This window comes from Nerophis lumbriciformis, linkage group LG05 (assembly GCF_033978685.3).
Source record: "Nerophis lumbriciformis linkage group LG05, RoL_Nlum_v2.1, whole genome shotgun sequence".
Classification (NCBI taxonomy): domain Eukaryota; kingdom Metazoa; phylum Chordata; class Actinopteri; order Syngnathiformes; family Syngnathidae; genus Nerophis; species Nerophis lumbriciformis.
Window position 1 is genome coordinate 9,588,218 of NC_084552.2, and position 24,003 is coordinate 9,612,220.

Here is a 24,003-nt window from a genome sequence, read left to right on the forward strand (position 1 = left end):
TCAGTGTGAGTGCTCCCCCCGGCGGCGTTCTTTACGGGAGAATTAAAACCAAAAAGGTGTCGTCAAGTCTCCGCTACATCTGCTCCGCCAATCCCGTCTCGCTATCTTGCTCCGACAGGCCTCCTCCAGCGGCGCCGCCGCTCCCGTCTGTCAGTCGCTCGCCATCCCCTCATTCTCGCCTGCCTCCACCCATCTTCAATCGCTCCTTCCTCTCCCGGCACACATCTCTGCCGCCATTGATGTGTGCAATTCCTTAATCCTCTTCATCTGACTTAGCGTTCAAGCCTTTCTTCCTCCACCGCCCATGACCAGACGTAAACACAAGAATTTAAGTGAAAAATACTCTCAGTCTGCATAAAAAAAAATTTAAAAAAAGCCTTTCCAGGCTGTCCAGTTTTTGCCAGGAGCAACAGGTGGCGCCGTGACTTATATCCCATGGCGGGCTGTGAGTCTCTCACCTAGGCCTTCAGTGATGTCCGACTTCACCTCTCAAAATATCATAATTGATAAATATATCAATCAATTATTTCCTTATATAGCCCTAAATCACGAGTGTCTCAAAGGGCTGCACAAGCCACAACGACATCCTCGGCTCAGATCCCACATCAGGGCAAGAAAACACTCAACCCAATGGGATAACCATGAGAAACCTTGAAAGGGGAACAAAGATGTGGATCTAGCATAATAGTGTGAGAGTCCAGTCCATAGTGGATCTAACATAATAGTGAGAGTCCAGTCCATTGTGGATCTTACATAATAGTGAGAGTCCAGTCCATAGTGGATCTAACATAATAGTGTGAGAGTCCAGTCCATAGTGGATCTAACATAATAGTGAGAGTCCAGTCCATAGTGGATCTAACATAATAGTGTGAGAGTCCAGTCCATAGTGGATCTAACTTAATAGTGTGAGAGTCCAGTCCATCGTGGATCTAACATAATATTGTGAGAGTTCAGTCCATAGTGGATGTAACATAATAGTGTGAGAGTCCAGTCCATAGTGGTTCTAACATAATAGTGAGAGTCCAGTCCATAGTGGATCTAACATAATAGTGAAAGTCCAGTCCATCGTGGATCTAACATAATATTGTGAGAGTTCAGTCCATAGTGGATGTAACATAATAGTGTGAGAGTCCAGTCCATAGTGGATCTAACTTAATAGTGTGAGAGTCCAGTCCATCGTGGATCTAACATAATATTGTGAGAGTTCAGTCCATAGTGGATGTAACATAATAGTGTGAGAGTCCAGTCCATAGTGGTTCTAACATAATAGTGAGAGTCCAGTCCATAGTGGATCTAACATAATAGTGAAAGTCCAGTCCATAGTGGATCTAACATAATAGTGTGAGAGTCCAGTCCATAGTGGATCTAACATAAACGTGAGAGTCCAGTCCATAGTGGATCTAACATAATAGTGAGAGTCCAGTCCATAGTGGATCAAACATAATAGTGAGAGTCCAGTCCATAGTGGATGTAACATAATAGTGTGAGAGTCCAGTCCATAGTGGTTCTAACATAATAGTGTGAGAGTCCAGTCCATAGTGGATCTAACTTAATAGTGTGAGAGTCCAGTCCATCGTGGATCTAACATAATATTGTGAGAGTTCAGTCCATAGTGGATGTAACATAATAGTGTGAGAGTCCAGTCCATAGTGGATCTAACTTAATAGTGTGAGAGTCCAGTCCATCGTGGATCTAACATAATATTGTGAGAGTTCAGTCCATAGTGGATGTAACATAATAGTGTGAGAGTCCAGTCCATAGTGGTTCTAACATAATAGTGAGAGTCCAGTCCATAGTGGATCTAACATAATAGTGAAAGTCCAGTCCATAGTGGATCTAACATAATAGTGTGAGAGTCCAGTCCATAGTGGATCTAACATAATAGTGAGAGTCCAGTCCATAGTGGATCTAACATAATAGAGTGAGAGCCCAGTCCATAGTGGATCTAACATAATAGTGTGAAAGTCCAGTCCATAGTGGTGTCACCACATGGACATGGCTGGAGATATCATACAGAAACACATTTGGACACTACTGAGTATTGAATCCCCTCAACAGTGCAGAAAATGGTCTATTTTTCGGCGCATTTAACATTCAATAGACCCGCTTCAGCAATTAAAACATATCTTATGTGGTACTGTCAGAATTAAAAGAATTGTATAAAACAAACGAAACATGAAAAAGTTAAGAAATGAAATATTTGAACTCACAATTTGTCACACCCATCCGACACCGTATGAATCAGTGGTACCGCTCGTAGTCGCTTGATTCGAAGTGAAACTTAGACTTAGACTTAGACAAACTTTCAAATGTTCAAAAACCGGTACAGCTAGCTAGCTTCCGGTGTTGGCCGACCTCGTCTCACAAGATGTAGTTTCTCTTTAAATATCCTTCTTGAAAATGGCCTCGCAAATATATATCTGCAAACCTAATCAACATGTTGCTCTTCTTCTTCGTGGGTTAAATATGTGAGTACCGGTGAGTTTTCTGTGGCTTTCTATGGCTCCGGTGCCACTTCCTGTTTTTCGCACTTTTTGATTGGATACTCACTTGGGACTCCCAAGTGAGTATCCAATCACAGGAGGTGTTCAAGGTGAGGCCAGCTTGAAGGCCTTACTGACAACAACTGGTGATCTGGTTGGCTATGGCAAATATCTATCAACTGTATGTGATGAAGGCCCCGGGCAGATTTGGTACAGCATGGCAACATAAGCTAGCTGAATTCTGATTGGATAAAAACTTTAACCTAAAAACAACAGCCCTGGAAGGAGCATAATATGACATGAAGAGAATATGAATACTTTTTAGATATTAAGTGAAAGTAATTACTTGTATCTTTAATTATGATCATGATTTCTGGTTAAGTTAGGCCAGCGGAAGAGGTCTTGCTGGCTCTGACGGCACACCACTGCTGTCAAGTGTGTGCCAGGAGCAACAGGTGGCGCTATGACTTATAACTCCGAAGCCATTTTAGCCAATCAACAGCCTGAATAAATTGAAGTCTGGAAAAGACAAGAATGGAATGCACTTGTTTGAGCATCCGACCCTCATCCCACTGGACGATATTGTGTCCTCGTCGTGTTTACGCACAAATGCCCTTTTTAATTAGGTTTTTATTGGGCCTCGTAAATGCCGCCGACGTCGCCAATGTTTGCTTAATTACTCGAGCTTATGTTGCCATTTGATGAGATTTGAAACATCACAAAGATTAGGGAGGAGATTTATAATATCTACTAACAAGTTTAACTGATTACACACGGCACAGCGCTGGTGAGTTTAAGAGCATCTTGTCTAACGCTTCTTCATTATTTCACACACACATACACAGGCACGTACACACACACACATACACAGGCACGTACACACACACATACACAGGCACGTACACACACACATACACAGGCACGTACACATACACAGGCACGTACACACATACACAGGCACGTACACACATTCACAGGCACGTACACACACATACACAGGCACGTACACACACACACATACACAGGCACGTACACACACACATACACAGGCACATACACACACACATACACAGGCACGTACACATACACAGGCACGTACACACATACACAGGCACGTACACACACATTCACAGGCACGTACACACACATACACAGGCACGTACACACACACACACATACACAGGCACGTACACACACACATACACAGGCACACACACACATATACAGGCACGCACACACACACACACACACAGACACAGGCACGTACACACATACACAGGCATGCACACACACACACACATATACAGGCACGCACACACACACACATACACAGGCACATACACACATATACAGGCACGCACACACACACATACACAAGCACGCACACACACACACACATACACAAGCACGCACACACATACACAGGCACGTACACACATATACAGGCACGCACACACACACACACATACACAGGCACGTACACACATATACAGGCACGCAGACACACACACACATACACAGGCACGTACACACATATACAGGCACGCACACACACACATACACAGGCACGCACACACACACACACACATACACAAGCACGCACACACATACACAGGCACGTACACACATATACTGGCACGCACACACACACACACATACACAGGCACGTACACACATATACAGGCACGCACACACATATACAGGCACACACACACATATACAGGCACGCACACACACACACACATACATACACACATACATACACAGGCACGCACACACACATACACAGGCACACACACACACACATACACACACATACACAGGCCCGCACACACACACACATACACAGGCACGTACACACACATACACAGGCACGCACACATACACATATACGGGCACGTACAAACCCCGTTTCCATATGAGTTGGGAAATTGTGTTAGATGTAAATATAAACGGAATACAATGACTGGCAAATAATTTTCAACCCATATTCAGTTGAATATGCTACAAAGACAACATATTTGATGTTCAAACTGATAAACATTTTTTTTTTTTGCAAATAATCATTAACTTTAGAATTTGATGCCAGCAACACGTGACAAAGAAGTTGGGAAAGGTGGCAATAAATACTGATAAAGTTGAGGAATGCTCATCAAACACTTATTTGGAACATCCCACAGGTGAACAGGCTAATTGGGAACAGGTGGGTGCCATGATTGGGTATAAAAGTAGATTCTATGAAATGCTCAGTCATTCACAAACAAGGATGGGGCGAGGGTCACCACTTTGTCAACAAATGTGTGACCAAATTGTTGAACAGTTTAAGAAAAACCTTTCTCAACCAGCTATTGCAAGGAATTTAGGGATTTCACCATCTACGGTCCTTAATATCATCAAAGGGTTCAGAGAATCTGGAGAAATCACTGCACGTAAGCAGCTAAGCCCGTGACCTTCGATCCCTCAGGCTGTACTGCATCAACAAGCGACATCAGTGTGTAAAAGATATCACCACATGGGCTCAGGAACACTTCAGAAACCCACTGTCAGTAACTACAGTTGGTCGCTACATCTGTAAGTGCAAGTTAAAACTCTCCTATGCAAGGCAAAAACTGTTTATCAACAACACCCAGAAACGCCGTCGGCTTCGCTGGGCCTGAGCTCATCTAAGATGGACTGATACAAAGTGGAAAAGTGTTCTGTGGTCTGACGAGTCCACATTTCAAATTGTTTTTGGAAACTGTGGACGTCGTGTCCTCCGGACCAAAGAGGAAAAGAACCATCCGGATTGTTATAGGCGCAAAGTTGAAAAGCCAGCATGTGTGATGGTATGAGGGTGTATTAGTGCCCAAGACATGGGTAACTTACACATGTGTGAAGGCGCCATTTATGCTGAAAGGTAAATACAGGTTTTGGAGCAACATATGTTGCCATCTAAGCAACGTTACCATGGACGCCCCTGCTTATTTCAGCAAGACAATGCCAAGCCACGTGTTACATCAACGTGGCTTCATAGTAAAAGAGTGCGGGTACTAGACTGGCCTGCCTGTAGTCCAGACCTGTCTCCCATTGAAAATGTGTGGCGCATTATGAAGCCTAAAATAGCACAACGGAGACCCCCGGACTGTTGAACAACTTAAGCTGTACATCAAGCAAGAATGGGAAAGAATTCCACATGAGAAGCTTCAAAAATGTGTCTCCTCAGTTCCCAAACCTTTACTGAGTGTTGTTAAAAGGAAAGGCCATGTAACACAGTGGTGAACATGCCCTTTGCCAACTACATTGGCACGTGTTGCAGCCATGAAATTCTAAATTAATTATTATTTGCAAAAAAAAAATAAAGTTTATGAGTTTGAACATCAAATATGTTGTCTTTGTAGTGCATTCAACTGAATATGGGTTGAAAAGGATTTGCAAATCATTGTATTCCGTTTATATTTACATCTAACACATTTCCCCAACTCATATGGAAACAGGGTTTGTACACACACACATACACAGGCACGTACACACACATACACAGGCATGCACACACACACACATGCTTAGGCGGTCCATCGTAGTTGAAGATGACGTAGCTTCCATTTTGTTGCTCTGGTCGGTGGCTATTGTTGCTGGCGACGATGCCACTCCATATGACTATGAAGTCCGATCCTGGAACCACACGTCCTGCCACAGTGGAGACATGTCAGGCCTGGATCAGGGTGCTGGGATGGTTCTGGAACTGCAGGGTGGTGTCTTCGCCTCCGCTGATTCCTCCGGTGTTGGTTCCGACACTCCTCCAGATACATGACCCCGTCATGGCACAGCAAACGCCACAGCGATCGATTGGCTGCAGCTGTCTCAAGTTCGTGGGGTTTGATGTTGCATCTCTTCAATATCCCTTTCAGTTGGTCTTTGTACCGCAGCTTTTGTCCTCCGGGCTTTCTGCTGGCTGAAAGGAGCTGACCATAAAGCATCTGACGAGGCATCCGGATGGTGTGACCAATCCACCGCAGTTGTCGCTGTGCCAGGGTGGCCTCTATGCTTATGGACTCAGTGCGCTGTAAGATGTCCGTATGAGGAACTCGGTCCTGCAATGTGATGCCAAGAATGCGTTGGAAACATCTGATGTTAAATGCATCAAGGCAGCGGATGTGTCTGCGGTATATTGTCCAGGCTTCTGACCCATACAGCAGAGTTGGTGCCGAATGACAGTTGTAGTGATGCTGGGCATGTTAGCTTCCTTCAGAACACTAATGTTGGTTCGCCTATTTTCCCAGCTGATCCGGAGGATCTTGCGGAGACATTGCTGGTGGTACTACTCCAGAGCCTTCAGGTGTCTGCTGTAGGTGGTCCAGCTATCAGTCCCGTAGAACAGAGTGGACAGAACTACAGCTTGACATACAAGAAGCTTGATGTTGGTCTGGATGACCCGATTCTCAAAAACTATTTTCCTGAGCTTAGCAAAAGCTGCGCTGGCACAACCTATGCGGTGGTGGATCTCGGCATCGATGACAGCTCTCGTTGAAAAAAGACTGCCAAGATAAGCGAAATGCTCTACGTTTTCCAAGATGTTGTTGTCCACATAAATTGTGGGGGGTTGGGAGGGTGTGCCAGGGGTTGGTTGGTACAGGATCTGAGTCTTCTTTATGTTGATGTCAAGTCCCAGAAGTCGGTACGCTCTGGCAAAAGAATCCAAGATATTCTGGAAATCCAACTCATAATGAGCAACTAGAGCATTGTCATCTGCGTACCGGAGCTCTGTAATGGAGGATGTAAGCACCTTGCTTTTTGCCCTGAACCTATTCAGGTTGAAGAGCCTGCCGTCTGTCCTGTATATGAACTGGACTCCCTCAGGTAGGTTTTGACTGGTGAGGTGAAGTATGACTGAGATGAAGATGGCAAACTGGGTTGGTGCGATGATGCAGCCCTGCTTGACACCAGTGTCAACTTTGAAGGGAGCCATTTGAGAGCCTTCATTTCCAACTACCAGTGCGGTCATGTTGTCGTGCAACAGACGCAAGATCTTCAGATACTTGTCTGGGCATCTTGGAGAGGGCACCCCAGAGAGCAGTTCTGTTCACAGAATCAAAGGCTTTTGTAAGGTCAATGAATGCCATGTATAGTGGCAGGTGTTGTTCCCGACATTTCTGTTGCAGTTGACGAGCTGCAAAAATCATGTCCGATGTTCCCCTAGCTGGACGAAAGCCACACTGGGACTCTGGGAGGATCTCTTATGACAGCGGCAATAACCGGTTGGCCTAAATACAGGCCAGTATTTTTCCTGTTGTGGACAGGAGGGAGATGCCTCTGTAGTTGCCACAGTCCACCTTATCTCCCTTCTTGAAGATGGTGACAATCTGGTACGGCTGGGATTTCCTCCATATTCCAGATTTTACCAATGAGGCTGTGGATGTGGCAAAGGAGTTTTGGTCCGTCTTGCTTTAATATTGCTGCTGGTATCCCATCGGGTCCAGAAGCCTTGTTGTTACCCAGTTTCCTGATGGCATCCTGGACCTCATTTTCGGTGGGGGGATCACCCAAATGCTCCATGATGGGTCGCTGCGGAATCTGGTTGATGGTTTCCAGCTCCACTGTAGAGTTCCGATTCAGGAGCTCTTGGAAGTGTTTACGCCATCTGGAACTGATACCCACATCGTCCTTGAGCAAAGTTTGTCCATCCTTAGAGCGGAGGGGGTTTAGGCCTCAATAACTGGGCCCATAAACAGCCTTGGTAGCATTAAAGAAACCCCTGGTGTCCACAGTCAGCAAGCTTCTGTATTTCCAGAGCCTTCTCCATCCACCATTGGTTTTTCAGCTCTCTGGACAAGTACCTTTGCCTTGGCGTGGGCCTGCCTTTTGTCCCTGCAGTTGATGTCGCTCTGCCAAGAACAAAAAGCTTTCCTTTCAGCATCAATCAACTGTTGTATTTCGATGTCGTTTTCATCGAACCAGTCCTGGTGTTTCTTAGTCCTGTAGCCAATGGTATCCTTGCTGGTTTCAAGTAGCGTGGTCTTAAGAGCCTTCCAGTGTTCTTCCACATCCTCAGGATATTCTTCCGGGAGTCTCACAGACAGGGTGTTTTGTAGATGTTGCACCCTATCTGTGTCTCCAAGGCTATCGATGTTAAATTTAGGGTGAATAAGTTTTCTTTGTGTCCTCCTCTTCTGCTGCAGCTAGATGTTCATTGTGGAGCGGATGAGGCGATGGTCTGTCCAGCAGCCGTCCGCGCAAATCATGGCCTAGGTGATGTTAACATAATAATAATAATAATAATAATAATGAATTGCATTTGTAACGCACTTTACATTTGTTAAAATCTCAAAAGTGCTACAAAGTATAAAAATAAAAATAGAAAGTAAGAATATATAATAAAAAATTAAAATGGAAATGAAATCATGACACACAAACAGAAACATAGATAAAAATAGAAATAAAAAGCATGAAAGCACTGGATAAAAAACAGATAAGCAAGCAGTGCATTTAAAAACAAGAAGGCAGAGAAATTAGGTAAAAGCTGTGCTAAAAAGGTGGGTTTTTAGTCCCTTCTTAAAATGGTCGACCGACTGTGGTGCTCTAACATGGTCGGAGAGAGCGTTCCAAAGTTCGGGAGCGGTCGAGCAGAAAGCCCAGCGGCCCATAGATTGTAACTTTGTCCTGATGGGTTTGAGCAGGTTAGTGTTTGAGGAGCAGAGGTTGCGGGTAGGGGGTTGAGGGGAAACTAGGTCCTTGAGGTAGGAGGGGGCGTTGCCGTAGATGCATTGGTGAGTGAGCAGGTTGATTTAAAATTGGGTCCAGGATGCGATAGGGAGCCAGTGGAGTGATTTGAGAATAGGTGTGATGTGATCATGCTTGTCAGGATCCTCGCTGCGCTGTTTTGAAAGTGCTGGAGCTTTTTGATGCTCTTTTTGGGGACTCTGACGAGAAGTGCGTTGCAGTAATCAAGCCTGGAGGAGATGAAGGCATGGACGAATCTTTCAGTGTCGGCTGGGGTGAGTGAGGGGCGGAGTCTTGAGATGTTGTGGAGGTGAAAGAAAGAGGTTTTGCATAGATGGTTGATGTGGGCTTCAAAGTTCAGGTGGGGGTCCAATTTCACTCCCAGGTTGTTGACAACTGGGGAGAGTGGCAGGTCCTGTCCAGAGAAGGTGATGCTGGTTATGGGGCATGCGTTGATCTGGTGTGGCATCCTTGCGATCTCTGGCCTTGACAATGACAGTCTATGAGATGCCAGCGCTTTGATCTGGGATGCATCCAGGACGTTTTGAACCTGTTTCTCTGGCGGAAAAGGGTTTTTGTTATCAGAAGATCATGTTCAGCACACGTTGACAGAAGGAGGACTCCGTTGGAGTTGACATTCCCAACACCTTCTTTACCTAGAGTGCCTTTCCAGAGCTTGTGATTCTTGCCAACCCTGGCATTGAAGTCCCCGAGTAGGAGGATCTTATCTTCTTTCGGAATATCCGATAGAACCTGGTCTAAAGTTGCATAGAAGGTCTCCTTGTCTTCATCATGTGAGTCCAAATTTGGTGCATAGGCACTCACAGCCGTGGCCATCTGATCGTTTGAGAGCCTCAGGCATACGGTCATGAGACGCTCATTGATGCCTATTGGAGATTCGGAGAGTAGGTAGATGAGCCTGTTTCTGATGGAAAATCCCACTCCGTGGATTCTGGGTTCATCAGCTGTTTTCCCCTTCTCGAAGAAAGTGTATCCCCTTTCTCCTCCTTTAGTTGCCCCTCCTCAGCCAAGCGACTTTCAGACAGTTCAGCAATGTCGATCTTGCACCTTTTCAGCTCCCTGGCAACGGTCGCCGATCTTCTTTCTGTACGATTGCTGGAGGCACTGTCCATAACTGTTCTCACATTCCAAGCTCCAAAGTTCATTGTTTTTGTTTTCGACCGCTATGAGGTGAACCCACTGGACGCGGTATTCCAGTCAGGTTGTAGGAGGCAGGCTATTTTAAGGGCACCACTTCTAGCCCCTTCCCGTGTAGGGTGAGCAGAGTGGATCCTAAATAGGGCTGCTCAGACGTGGGTGATGCTGCTGAAATGCTCTCTCTGCCTCGGTCCGAGAGCAAGGCGACTGAATCAGGCACCCACCGCCTACGTGCCAGTGCGTGGCTAGAAGCTCCCAGACTTCACTGTCCTGCTCCCGTCACCATTTCCTGGTCACCATAGGACTTATAGGGGGTTGGGTAATGATGGGTCCTTCAGGAGAACGCCTGTGCGGGGAATCTTTTAAAGCGGGGAAACTGGTGCACAGAAAGCCACCACACTGTCCTTGGCAAAGAGAAGGCCAGGGTCCAATGGCATGGAGACCAAGACAATTGAGGGCCCATCTTTGCTGCAGCCTTCTTACGCCTTTGTGACCGTTGTGGAGGTTCTCTACAACCATCATCCGCCCACTCCGCCGTTGAGGTCTTTTTTGACGAGTGGAACGCGCAGACTCCAACATCACTTCTTCGCTGTGGGGAGCTGTACCCGATGGCAAGGGAAACCCAGGACGACCGGCACCTCCTCACAGCTGCAGGAGGCTGCAGGAGGTTGCCGGAGCTCCGGTCTGTCGGAGGACCGCCTATAGTGCGCCTACCAGCACTTGCTTTTCTCTCAGGGTGTGCTCCCCTAGCCTTTTGTCTTCCAAGACTAACCCACAAGGCAGCGGGGACGTACACGCACAGACATACACAGGCACGCACACACACACATACACAGGCACATACACACACACACATACACAGGCACACATACACAGGCAAGCACACACACATACACAGGCACGCACACACACACACACATACACAGGCACGTACACACACACACATACACAGGCACGCACCCACACACGTACACACAGCCACACATACAGAGGCAAGCACACACACATACACAGGCACGCACACGCATCAACGATCATGCACGCTGACACAGTCAAGTCCCACTGGAATCCCTCTAGAGAGAGAGGCCCGCTGTGTCATATTAAAAAGAATTACAATTAATAATGTTATTACAGCGGCAGCCTGCCAATGGCCGACATGAAATTAAAATATAATACCTGTTAATATAGTAGATAAGACGATGTGTTTAAGAGCGCTGATTGACAGTGATTAATGTCATGTGCGTCACACACCATGCAGCACTCCAGCTGAAGGATGAAGTATTCATTTCCACCTAGTTCCAAACTCCTGGAAATACTTATTCCATCCTTTGATGAACTTCCTTTTTATTGTTTTTTTTTACAGTATATCAACGAAGATGATTGCTTTTAAATTAGGCTGAAAATGAGAAAGACAGATGACAATATTGTATTTCTTTAAATTGTCCTGACAACGGAACCTGTTGCAGCAATTCAGAACTTTTCAACAGCATTTTCAGCATCTTCATTGTTTTCAGTGTCTTTAATACCTTAGATATCAGCATCCTCAGTGTCTTCAGTATCTTCAAGTGTCATTACCATCCTCTGTGTCTTCATTATCCTCAGTGTCATTATCATCCTCAGTTTCTTCAGTAGCCTACGTTTCCTTACCATCTTCAGTGTTTTCAGTATCCTCAGTGTCCTTACCACCCTCAGTTGTTTCAGTATCCTAAGTGTCATTACCATACTCAGTGTCTTCAGTGTTCTCAGTGTCATTACCATCCTCAGTGTCTTCAGTGTTCTCAGTGTCATTACTATCCTCAGTGGCATTAGTAACCTCAGTGGCATTAGTATCCTCAGTGGTATTAACATCCTCAGTGGAATTAGTGCCCTCAGTGTCTTTAGTGTCTTAAGTGTCTTCAGTATCCTAAGTGTTTTGAGTATCCTCAGTGTCATTACCAATCCTCAGTGTCTTTAGTATACTAAGTGTCTTCAGTATCCTCAGTGTCTTTAGTATCCTCAGTGTCATTACAACCATCGGTGTCTTTAGGATATAGTAAGTGTCTTCAGTATCCTAAGTGTCTTCAGTATCCTAAGTGTATTCAGTATCCTAAGTGTCTTTTGTATCCTCAGTGTCTTTAGTATCCTCAGTGTCATTACAATCATCGGTGTCTTTAGTATATCGTAAGTGTCTTCAGTATCCTAAGTGTCTTCAGTATCCTAAGTGTCCAGAGTATCCTAAGTGTCCAGAGTATCCTAAGTGTCCAGAGTATCCTCAGTCGTTAGCATCATCAATATCTTCAGTGCTCTCAACCTTTTTTAGTATCTTTAGAGTCTTTAGCGTCCTCTATGTCTTTAGTATCCTCAGCGTCTTTGGGATCCTCAGGATACTTAGTGTCTTCAGCGTTTTCAGCATTGTTAGCATTCTCAGTGTCTTTAACGTCCTCAGTGTCTTCAACGTCCTCAATATCTTCATCTTCCTAAGTATCCTCAGTGTCTTTAGCCTCTTCAGTGTCTTCAGTATCGTCAGTGTTTTCAGCATCCTTAATGTCTTCGGTATCCTCAGTGTCTTTAGTGTCCACAAAGTCTTCAGCATCCTCAATACCCCCAATGACCTCAGCATCTTTAGTATATCTAGTGTCTTTAGTGTACACTGTGTCTTTAATGTCTTTGGCATCCTCAGCGTCAATAGTATCCTCAGCGTCATCGACATTCTCTGCATCTTCAGTATCTTCAGTGTATTCCGCAAGTTCAGCGTCTTCACTGTTTTCAGCCTTCTAAGAGTCTTCTTCATTCTAAGTGTATTTAACATCTTATGTGTCTTCAGCATATTCAGCGTCTTCAGTGTTCTCAGTGTCATTAGCATCCCGATTCAGTGTTTACCACAGGACAGGCATCTATTTGTGGTGGTGTGGTCGGGGGGCGGGGGGTGACGGCGGCAGCGGCGATGACCAAAAAGAACGCGGAGTTGGAATATAAGTACAACACTTTATGTACATATTTAGCTCATTAAAATTACCGAAAGGGAGGCGAGAAACACTTTATTTCAACAGACTCTGGCGCCGTACCTGTCGTCAAAACTCCAAAGACCGACTGCATAGTTGCGCTAACAAAATAAGAGTCTCAGAAAGCTGGCGTGCACAAGCTAGCAAGCTACGGAGTTTGCCGACAATGTATTTCTTGTAAAGTGTATATAAAGGAGTACAGAAGCTGGACAAATAAGATGCCAAAAACCAATCACTTTCATGTGGTATTGGACAGAAAGGAGGACTTTTTTTCTCCTCCATTCGAAAATGCGGACGTTATCAGCACCACTGTCTGATTCCAATCAATGCAAGTCATCAGAATCAGGTAATACACCAACTTATATTCTTGTCTTCATGAAAGAAAGGAATCTATATGTGTTAAACATGCTTGTATTATTTTTAAGCACCTTTAACTTGTTAACAATATTAACTATATGTGTTAAACATGCTTGTATTATCTTTAAACACCTTTAACTTGTTAACAATATTAACTATATGTGTTAAACATGCTTGTATTGTCATTAAACACCTTTAACTTGTTAACAATATTAACTATATGTATTAAACATACTTGTATTATCATTAAAAACCTTTAATTTATTAACAATATGTGTTAAACATGCTTGTATTATCTTTAAACACCTTTAACTTGTTAACAATATTAACTATATGTATTAAACATACTTGTATTATCATTAAACACCTTTAATTTATTAACAATATGTGTTAAACATGCTTGTATTATCTTTAAACACCTTTAACTTGTTAACAATATTAACTATATGTATTAAACATTCTTGTATTATCATTAAACACCTTTAATTTATTAACAATATTAACTATATGTGTTAAACATGCTTGCATTATCATTAAACACCTTTAACTTGTTAACAAAAACATATATTTTATAAATAAGTAAATATAAATTATATATATGAATGAGGTAGATCCCCACGACTTGATCAATTGAAAAGTAGCTCGCCTGCAGAAAAAGTGTGAGCACCCCTGAGTTACACCCATCTGAACAGGTCAGCCACCTGTTTAAAGCCCGATCACAGTTGAAATCTTGAAATGAAGGGCTTTAATGGCCAAAACATTAACCTGGACAACATTTTAACAGCTGGTTGGCTCAGATTTTATTATTTTCATTGCATTCACATGCTGCAGTGGACAGTGGACAATTTAGCTTCATTATTAATGCAGTATCTGAAGCACCGTCTCCACGTGTGTTTATTGACAACAGGGTTATAACCTGGACACGTAAGCTCGTCGGTATGGTAACACGTGACGTGACAACAGCGGCGGTGTTAATGAAGCAGCGTCAGGCTGCTCACCGTGAGTGAAACGCTCGGTGAAATCGCGGATTAACGTTAAATATATGACGAGCCGCGAGCGATGCAGCTATAACTTATCTACCTACAACCTATATTACCCTCGTATTTTGATCCGGTCGGTCCGTTCTTTTACTCCGCCGTCTTCTTCTTCTTCTTCTTCTTCTGGCCCACCAGGTGAATTAAGTGCTATTGGCGGAGTTACAATGCACAGTAGGCTACTGCCACCTACTGCACCGGAGTTGTAACTACAAGGTACATTCACAGACAGAGTCCCATTGCTTTTATGAGCGGTCGAGCGAGTCAAAAGCCGAAAAATCCATTTGTGGCGGACGTAATTATTTCGTGGCGGGCCGCCACAAATAAATGAATGTGTGGGAAACACTGCGATTATATTTAGTGTCCTCAGTATCCTTAGTGACTTTGGTGTCCTCATTGTCTTTAGATTACTCAGTTTCATCCGCATCCGTAGTATCTTTCTCATCCTTAACATTTCTAGTATCATCAGCATCTTCAACACATTTAGCAAGGTTGACATTTCAGCATCCACAGCATCTTCAACATCTACCATTATGTTAGATCATTGTTGGACTGGACTCTCACTATTATTTAAGATCCACTATGGACTGGACTCTCACAATATCTATGTTAGATCCACTATGGACTGGACTCTCACAATATTATGTTAGATCCACTATGGACTGGACTCCCACACTACTACTGTATGTTAGATCCACTATGGACTGGACTCTCACACTATTATGTTGGATCCACTATGGACCGGACTCTTACAATATTATGTTGTATCCACTATGGACTGGACTCACACACTATTATGTTAGATCCACTATGGACTGGACTCTCACACTATTATGCTAGATCCACTATGGACTGGACTCTCACACTATTATGTTCGATCCACTATGGACTGGACTCTCACACTATTATGTTAGATCAACTATGGACTGGACTCTCACAATATCTATGTTAGATCCACTATGGACTGGACTCTTACACTATTATGTTAGATCCACTATGGACTGGACTCTCACAATATCTATGTTAGATCCACTATGGACTGGACTCACACACTATTATGTTAGATCCACTTATGGACTGGATTCTCACACTATTATGTTAGATCCACTACGGGCTGGACTCTCACACTATTATGTTAGATCCACTATGGACTGGACTCTCACACTATTATGTTGGATCCACTATGGACCGGACTCTTACAATATTATGTTATATCCACTATGGGCTGGACTCACACACTATTATGTTAGATCCACTATGGACTGGACTCTCACACTAGTATGTTAGATCCACTATGGACCGGACTCTCACACTATTATGTTAGATCAACTATGGACTGGACTCTCACAATATCTATGTTAGATCCACTATGGACTGGACTCTCACACTATTATGTTAGATCCACTATGGACTGGACTCTCACAATATCTATGTTAGATCCACTATGGACTGGACTCTCAATATTATGTTAGATCCACTTTGGACTGGACTCTCACTATTATTTAAGATCCACTATGGACTGGCCTCTCACACTCTTATGTTAGATCCACTATGGACTGGACTCTCAATATTATGTTAGATCCACTATGGACTGGACTCTCACACTATTATGTTAGATCCACTATGGACTGGACTCTCACACTATTATGTTAGATCCACTATGGACTAGACTCTCACACTATTATGTTAGATCAACTATGGACTGGACTCTCACAATATCTATGTTAGATCCACTATGGACTGGACTCTCACACTATCATGTTAGATCCACTATGGACTGGACTCTCACAATATCTATATTGTATTTACAATATACAATATTTACAATATTATGTTAGATCCACTATGGACTGGACTCTTACAATATTATGTTAGATCCACTATGGACTGGACTCTCACACTATTATGTTAGATCCACTATGGACTGGACTCTCACACTATTATGTTAGATCCACTATGGACTGGACTCTCACACTATTATGTTAGATCAACTATGGACTGGACTCTCACAATATCTATGTTAGATCCACTATGGACTGGACTCTCACACTATCATGTTAGATCCACTATGGACTGGACTCTCACAATATCTATGTTAGATCCACTATGGACTGGACTCTCAATATTATGTTAGATCCACTTTGGACTGGACTCTCACTATTATTTAAGATCCACTATGGACTGGCCTCTCACACTCTTATGTTAGATCCACTATGGACTGGACTCTCAATATTATGTTAGATCCACTATGGACTGGACTCTTACAATATTATGTTAGATCCACTATGGACTGGACTCTTACAATATTATGTTAGATCCACTATGGACTGGACTCTCACACTATTATGTTAGATCCACTATGGACTGGACTCTCACACTATTATGTTAGATCCACTATGGACTGGACTCTCACACCATTATGTTAGATCCATAATGGACTGGACTCTCAATATTATGTTAGATCCACTATGGACTGAACTCTCACACTATTATGTTAGATCCACCATGGACTGGACTCTCACTATTATGTTAGATCCACTATGGACTGGACTCTCACTATTATGTTAGATCCACTATGGACTGGACTCTCACACTATTATGTTAGATCCACTATGAACTGGACTCTCACACTATTATGTTAGATCCACTATGGACTGGACTCTCACTATTATGTTAGATCCACTATCCACATCTGCGGTCCCCTCCAAGGTTTCTCATTGTCATCCAATTGGGTTGAGTTTTTTCTCGCCCTGATGAGGGATCTGAGCCGAGAATGTTGTGGTGGCTTGTGCAGCCCTTTGAGACACTTTGATTGATTGATTGATTGATTGATTGATTGATTGATTGATTGATTCAACACTACCATCTCCAGCATCCTGAGCTCACAACGGTCTAATCACTTCTTCCTTGTGTCGTCGTCTTTGGTTGCTTGCGCCGCACGTCACTAAGGAGAATTTTAATCAGAGGTCACATGACGATGTCCATATGAGATGCCAGAGAAAACACAGAAGTTCCCAAATACAAAAAAATGGCTTCCGTTCAATCGAAGGAACTTCTAGTCGAAGGTCGTTTACTTCGGGGAAATGAAGTATGAAAATACCTGTTTTTTTTTTAAGAAAGTCCACCACTGATCCAAATATGATATGAAGTCCAAAGTCCGGTGTCAGGAGTCAATAAATACGGTTCGGTCCACTTGTAAAGCTCCTGGCTCGCCGAGGTGGAGGCCTGCCGCTCCCTTTTATCCCCCATGCTCTTCTGTACATGCCTGTGTTCTGGCTTGTTATTAAAAACAAACAGCTCCTGCGTACTCTTTGGACCACCACACACACACACACACACACGTACACACGCACACACACAAACTCCAGTCTGGGTATTTCAGGCCAATTTGATCATCGCCATGCAATATGGCCACCTCATTAGGTACACAATCTAATGCAATCCAATAGAAAATTTGAAAAATACTTAATATGCTCAGATGTTACAACAGGATAACACTTTACACCCCCTCCCTTCTCAAAATGTGACAGACTAGTGAATGGGAAGTGGGTGGTGTGTGTGTGTGTGTGTGGGGGGGGGGGGGGGGGGGTTTAGCGTGCAATTCCCCGACCTCCACTTTTGGTCCTTCTTGCCTGTTCTTTATGCATTAGATGTGGGAGCACTCAGGACAGCTCAAGCTAATTCTCTCCCTGAAGAAAGCAATTAGACCAGCGCACTTATCTAATGCTCGGCGGAGGCGGGAGGGACGGGGGGTGGGGGGGTCTCATGTGGGTGGGTGTTCGGCACAAGAGCGAGAAAAACGCAGCCGGTGATGCTTTTTTTGGGGGGCCGCCACGTTTCCAAGAACCATTCATTCCGCATCCAATTACGGCGGCTAATTTCATCAAAATGTGCTCCTTAAAAAGTGTCGCTGGCGAATAATGAGCGCCATCATTTGACCCGCCGCTTGGGGAGACGAGAGGAGAAGAAGAAAAAAGCGAGAGGACGCAGAGAGAAGCTGAACTTCGTACTCGGGTAATTGTCCAAACACAGTGTTGCCATGGCAACGGAAGTTTCCTCAAGAAGAAACCTGGAACATTGTGTCGCGGCATTTTTTTGCGTCAAACTGACGCTGACTGGTGCCACGCGGTGGTTGAGTGGTTAGCGGCTTGGCCTCGCAGTCAGTCAGTTGGTTGGTTCTCCGACGTCACAGGTGGCGAGGGCGGGGGCCATTATGAGTCAGGCTTCTGCGCTGACGAACTCACAGTAAACATGAGGGATGAGACATTAACGATGGCAAGAGTACAAGTGCTGATTGGTTGAAAGGTTCGAGCACTAATGAAGGCTTGTTGGCGCAGGATCTTTTGATGTGTCTACAGGAAGTGTGGTACGTACGGCGCCACGCGGACGTCTCTAGTAGGTTCACGTAAACTGCAAGCGAGCCTCATCTTCAATTGCTTCAATTCAGAGCATAATACTACCACCACCATGCTTGACGGTAGGCATGGTGTTCCTGGGATTAAAGGCCTTACCTTTTCTCCTCCAAACATATTGCTGGGTATTGTGGCCAAACAGCTCCATTTTTGTTTCATCTGACCACAGAACTTTACTCTAGAACATGGGTGTCAAACTCTGGCCCGCGGGCCACATTTGCGGGGGTGTATTTTGTAGTGTCCCGCTGTTGATGAAGTATGCGTTGCATTCACTCGTGTGTGCGTACCGAAGCCGCACATATCTTGTGACTGGGCCTGAACGATGTAAGAATGGATGAAAAGCGGACGTGACGATAGCTCGTAGAGTAAGTTAAAGGCAGTGCATTAAAGGCACGCCCCCAAGACTGTGGTCCGGGTGGACGAGATATAATGACTGTTGAACACCTTCGTTCGATAATGAAGGTTGCCTCAGCTCAAAGCCTGATCCCCGACATTAATGAACTAGCATCCCAGAAAAGATGGCAGGTGTCTGGCTTGGGCACATCAGATTAGATCAGTGTGTTGCAAACTGAGCAGTTTAAAATCCTGAATGGTTGCTTTATTCATTGTTATTTTATTTTCAAATGTTTTAGCCTGTGGAAAAAGATAATGTTGATATTTACCTCAGAAGGCTTCAAATAGAAAAGAGGCATTCAATTTTTATTTAAATTGTATTTGATATGCCATTGATATTTTTTAATTATTATTATTATTATTTGAAGCCTTGCTTGTTCAATATTCAATGCAAAACTTGTTTGGGTCCCTATTAAAAGGTTCATTTGTTCAACCTTGGCCCGCGGCTTTGTTCAGTTTTAAATTTTGGCCCACTCTTTATTTGAGTTTGACACCCCTGCTCTAGAAGGTCTTATCTTTGTCCATGTGGTGTCAGATGAAACTAAAATGTAACTGTTTGGCCACAATACCCCTTTAATCCCATGAGCACCACGCCTACCGTCAAGCCTGGTGGTGGTAGTATTATGCTCTGTGGCCTGTTTTGCTGCCAATGGAACTGGTGCTTTACAGAGAGTAACTGGGACAATAAAAAAGGAGGATTACCTCCATATTCTTCAGGACAAGCTAAAATCATCAGCCCGGAGGTTGGGTCTTGGGCGCAGTTGGGTGTTCCAGCAAAACACACGTCAAAAGTGGTAAAGGAATGGCTAAATCAGGCTAGAATGAAGGTTTTAGAATGGCCTTCCCAAAGTAGTCCTGACTTAAAGGTGTGGACAACGCTGAAGAAACAAGTCCATGCCAAAAAAGCAACACATTTAGCTGAACTGCACCAATTTAGTCAAGAGGAGTGGTCAAAAATTCAAGCAGAAGCTTGTGGATGGCTACCAAAAGCGCCGTATTGCAGGTAAACTTGCCAAGGGACATGTAAGCATATATATACATATATATACATATATATACATATATACATATGTATACATATATACATATATACACATATATACATATATACATATATACACATATATATATATATATATATATATATATATATATATATACATATACATACATATACATATATATATATATTAGAGATGCGCGGTTTGCGGACACAACCGCGGAGTCCGCGGATTATCCGCGGATCGGGCGGTTGAAATTTTAAAAAATTAGATTTTAAATAGATTCAGGCGGGTGGCAGTTAAACCAATTCGGAAATATATATACATAGTTAAATGTTGTTACCCACATACGAAAAACGAGCAGGCACCTGCAGCATATGCCACAACAGAAGAAGAAAAAAAAAAGAGATGGACACTTTTACGGAGCGGAGAAGGGACGCCTCGCCGGGGTCCGGGACCGAGGCCCCTTCCCCCGAGAGGGCCCCACCGGGAGCCGTAGCTGAGGTGATCCGCGAGAAGGGCCCGACGCACGTCCAGGGTCACCAACGCGCCCACCGCACCGACACCCCGCCTCGTCCGCCTTCGCCGCGGCCGGCGTCACGCGCAGCAGGTAAGCAGCTTACCTGCCCGCCACCCCCGTGGCCGGGGGCTCGTAACAGGGGTCACTCCGCGCGTTCCGCCCGCGCAGCTTACCTGCCCGCCACCCCTGTTGCGGGGGCGCGTAACAGGGGTCACTCCGCGCGCAGTGCGCTCACGAAAGGGGTGGGGCTCACCCTGGTTGATATAGACAGCAGGACGGTGGCCATGGAAGTCGGAACCCGCTAAGGAGTGTGTAACAACCCACCTGACGAATCAACTAGCCCTGAAAATGGATGGCGCTGGAGCGTCGGGCCCATATCCGGCCGTCGCCGGCAGCGAGAGCCGCGAGGGCTAGGCCGCGACGAGTAGGATGGCCGCCGCGGTGCGCGCTGAAGCCTCGGGCGCGAGCCCGGGTGGAGCCGCCGCGGGTGCGAGGGACATCGCACCTCCACGCGCTTGGAGCTCCCAGATGATTGCGCACTGGTGTCTCCTTTCTTTAACAGGCAAAAGCTTTATAACCTCACTAATGCCTTGCATCGTCTATATTAGATATATAACAACGGGCGGGTGCGGGCGGGTGCAGTTCTGATTAAATGTTAGATCGGGTGGATGGCGGATGGTTGACGACTTTTGTGATGCGGTTGCGGATGAAATAATCGCCTATCCGCGCATCTCTAATATATATATATATATATATATATATATATATGTATGTATATATATATATTACATATACATATACACATATATATATATATATATATATATATATATATATATATATATATATATATATATGTGTATATGTATATATTATATATACATACATACATACATACATACATACATACATACATACATATATATATATGTGTGTGTTATGTCCAGGGTGTACGCTGCCTTCCACCCGAGTGCAAATGGGATATGTCCCTCTGGTAGAAAATGGAAGCATGTAGTAGCAGGCACATTCATGATAACATGTAATATTTACAGTATTTTGGTCATGTTAAGCATTACTGGAACTTATTTTCTGGGCGCATTAATTTCACAGAGCGCAGAGCAAAGAACGCTACGTCCGGCATCGACAACATAGAGAGCATGTATCGGTTTTGGGAAGAATTTGTGAAAGCCTTTGAGTGTTATCATCAAGCACTATTGCTAAAGGTTACACGGCCAAAACAGTGACTTACCATGTCTGCTCTCACTGGGATGGTTGTATCTTTCAGCATGATCCTCACTCTTCAGGTAAAAAATCCTGGAAGTAAATACACATTAGTCAAGTCTTCCGAGCCATGTTGCCAAGTTTTATGCTGGAGGCATGATTTATAAGATAGCGTTACCTTTTGAAAACTGAAAGCTGACCCAGCAGAAGCAGAAGAAGCTCAAGTAGCCTCAGTAGCATCCCTCTCGCTAGTGGCCGAAGAGCAGCGTGAGCACGGCCGTGTGTCACTACGTCAGAAAAGTTGTTTTTTAGTGTTAGCTTTTACAATAATGTTGCTATAGCTTGGTTAATATGCAGGTCTTGGCATGTAAATGTAGTGTTTTTAGCACTTTTTCAAGGTTTTTAGGAGGACGTATTAGATGACTGCCCATTACCTGCATTGTTGGCTGCCTCGTACTAGCAGTTTTTCACTATTTAGGATGCACAGAGAAGGGAAACACATGTTTTCGTTTCAATTAGGGAATGTGGATGATGGGCATCATTTTTAAAACGTGCAGTTTTCATTTAAATATTGTGGAGGAAAGCAACTGATAAGAAGAAAACAATAGCAAGCTTATCCTAAAAACAGTAGAGAATTGAATTGTCATTGTCTGGTGTTTGTCCGGACCCCAGGATGCAGAGACAGTAGGCAAATTGCAGGTAAAAGGCCTCTTTAGATAGATAGATAGTACTTTATTGATTCCTTCAGGAGAGTTCCCTCAGGAAAATTTATTAGAGACAGGAAGTGGAATGCTAAAATAAGAGCACTGGACAGGAAATAATACAAAACACAGGCACTAATAATAAATCACGTGACATCATGACATAAACGATAACAACTATCAACATCATGCATCATTGCAACAAATTATCTTAGTGGCAGGTGGACACGGAGTAAGAAAACGATTCCGGGATGTGAAATAAGAGGCCGCATTAAACGGGGTGGCTACTATAGGCAAGGTTTATGACAACTTATTTCTGCATGACAAATTTTTGTGGCCACTATCGTCAGGTTTTCTGTAATTGTGTTGTCTTAATTGCCTCTAAATTGTGTAAATGTGAGTGGGAATGTATGTATGTGTGTGTGTGTGTGTGTGTGTGTGTGTGTGTGTGTGTGTGTGTGTGTGTGTGTGTGTGTGTGTGTGCGCGCTCTAACCCTAAGCCTAACCCTAACTCCTAACCCCAACCCCAACCCTAACACTAACCTAAAACCTAACCCTAAGCGCCAACCCCTAACCCCAATCCTAACCCTAACCGTAACCCTAACCTAATAATACTAATAATGGATTAGATTTTATATCGCGCTTTTCTATTATTAGATACTCAAAGCGCTCACAGAGAAGTGGGAACCCATCATTCATTCACAACTGGTGGTGGTAAGCTACATTTGTAGCCACAGCTGCCCTGGGGTAGACTGACGGAAGCGAGGCTGCCAATTGGCGCCTACGGCACCTCCGACCACCACCTATCATTCATTCATTATTCATTCACCAGTGCGATTTGGATGTCAAGAGGCGGGAAACAAACCTGCAACCCTCAGGTCTCTGGCACGGCCACTCTACCCACTATGCTATACCTAACCCTCTAACCCTAACCCTAACCCCTAACCCTCTAACCGGAAGCACAGGACAGGAACCAACACAAAACACAGGAAAACACCAACAAAAGGGTACGGCTTGGTGTAACCAGTCGTCCCTTATTTTGCAGT

General features: G+C 44.2%; 1 long non-coding RNA gene across 1 annotated transcript in view; it reads right to left on the reverse strand.

Moving 5' to 3' along the window:
• LOC133605807 (uncharacterized) overlaps positions 1-24,003 on the reverse strand; it is a 65,232-nt gene that overhangs the window by 12,833 nt on the left and 28,396 nt on the right. The window contains exons 2-3 of the long non-coding RNA XR_009815192.1: positions 22,435-22,543; positions 22,285-22,349 (exon numbers count right to left, since the gene is read on the reverse strand). This is a non-coding gene — a long non-coding RNA (uncharacterized lncRNA). The remainder of the gene's footprint in view (positions 1-22,284; positions 22,350-22,434; positions 22,544-24,003) is intronic.